This window comes from Euprymna scolopes, chromosome 31, assembly GCF_053919585.1.
Source record: "Euprymna scolopes isolate OS-2025 chromosome 31, ASM5391958v1, whole genome shotgun sequence".
NCBI lineage: Eukaryota > Metazoa > Mollusca > Cephalopoda > Sepiida > Sepiolidae > Euprymna > Euprymna scolopes.
The window spans coordinates 73,413,505-73,416,004 of record NC_136512.1 but is presented as its reverse complement, the minus strand read 5'-3'; positions in this window follow the sequence as shown (position 1 = coordinate 73,416,004).

The window sequence follows — 2,500 nt, the reverse complement described above, 5'->3', positions numbered from 1 at the left end:
ATATATATATATATATATATATATATATATATATAAGTGAACGTGTCTGTGTGTGTGTCTGTGTGTCTGTGTACATTTCCTTACGCAATAACTCTGTCAATTTTTAGTCTACAGACTCAAACTTTCATATACAGGGTACTGAGATTTGGGAAAATCGATGTGATCGGTTTTTGGCTAGAAATTTGGCGATTAAGGGGTCAAAGTTCAACGATTTGACCTTTGAGAACTCTACCAAACTCCTCCGACAATTTTGGGTCCACGCACTTGAAATTTTAGGTATAGATACCTTGGATATGGACCTAACTTAATAACTTGATTTGAGGTATATTTTAGGTATAGGTTCCTTGGACATGGATCTAACTTAATAACTTTATTTGAGCCCAAAACAATAAATGTTAAGGGGTCATAATAGGGGTCAAAATTAAAAAAAAATGATCTCTGTGGTCTCTTCCAAATTACTCAAACAATTTCTGATCTAAATATTTGAAATTTTATATAAAGGGTATTCAGAGATAGGGAAAGCTTTTTCATCAGTTTGGGTCGAAAATTTTTAGTTACCAATATACAAATGTATGTATGTATGTCTGTTTGCATGTCTGCCTTAAACTTTTAATAGAAGCAACGGATTTTACGAAGATCAGTATCGTTTTAAAGTTCGACCTTTCATACGACAAATATCGAAAAATTGGCTAAAAACATTAATATCTTCCCCTTCAACTAAGCACTTTTCTACAGGGGGGGGGTCACTTTCTCCGCGGATATTTTTTAAAGTTATCCTCTCCTTTAGATTATCTCGCCTTAATTTAAAAAAAAATATCGCTTCCGGTTTGGCGGTGGTTGTAACAGCATAAACGTTAGGTTTTTACCCGTTCTTTTCCTCCTTTGCGGTGCGGGTTCGAGCCTGCCTTCCTACTACCACATTTATTTTTTGCTCAAAGGGCTGAAATGCTGGTATATATATATATATATATATATATATATATATATATATATATATATATATATATATATATGTGTGTGTATATATAGTAATGTATAAAATATATATGGCGATTTTACTTAAAAAGTGCTCAATACGTAGGTAGAGCTAGTTAGTAATTTATAAAATATATATGGCGATTAAGCTACATCGCCATATATATTTTATAAATTACTAACTAGCTCTACCTACGTATTGAGCACTTTTGAATTAAATATTTAAAGTTTACGAATAAATCTATACTTCCCTATATTAATTTTATGTGAGTAAATTAAGTAATTATATTATATTATATTATATTATATTATATATATATATATATATATATATATATATATATATATATATATATATATATTATGGAACCGGAAACCGATAAGATGGGTTAATTTGTTATAGCATTATTTATATTTGTAACAAATTGAGATTAATCTATATATCTATAAAAGTGAACATGTCTGTGTATTCATGTGTCTGTGTATGTGTCTGTACGTTTTCCTGCGCAATAACTCTGTCAATTTTTAGTCTACAGACTCGAAATTAATATGCAGGGTAGTGAGATTTGGGAAAATCTGTGTGATCGGTTTTCAGCCAGAAATTTCGCTATTAAGGGGTCAAAGTTCAACGATTTAACCTTTGAGAACTCTACCAAACTCCTCTGCCAATTTTGGGTCCACGCACTTGAAATTTTAGATATAGATACCTTGGATATGGATCTAACTTAATAACTTGATTTGAGCCCAAAATAATAAATGTTAAGGGGTTATAATAGGGGTCAGAGTTAAAAAAATGGACAGCTTTTTTTTTTGCTCAACATACACCTCCAAACACCCGGGCAACGCCGGGCTGAAATGCTAGTAGTCGATAAAAATAATCACACTGAAAGGAAAATTTTGTTTTAGTTAATTTTATTTTATAAAATAATGTTTTGATTGTTGAGAAGGTGTTTTATAATGCTTACAATTTAAAGTGGGTTCTTGTTTTTTATTGAACAACTTATCTTTAAATCTCGTGATATATAATTTTTCAGCAAAGCATAAATATCAAGGCGAGTTAAGTGAAGAAAAAATTCTGTTCTTTTCAGTTGGTGCTAAATTTTTCAATTAATCTATTATAATATTTAGAAAGTGATGCTTTTCCTTTGGAGACTGGATTCTCGATAGAGCATTTATGATCGGAAAATCTTTCCCTGAAACTGTTTCAGCCATGCCAATATAAAATATATTGATATTTGGGTACTCTTATGTGTATATTGTGGCCTTATATTCTAAAGACTTACTAAACAATCCCTATTAAGTGGACATTGGCTTTTATTCGAGCAGTTACATGATTTTGTTTAACTATTTATGTTCGATTTATTTGTTCCAAATGTTCCTATTGTGTTTTTAATCATTTTTTCTAGATTTTCACTACAGCTATAACTCAATTTTATTGTTTTTTGTTATAAATTTTATTTAATATATTATTAGGTGAGAAATGTAGCCTTGTAAGATCTAGAAAACATTTTGCTTAAGTTGGTTT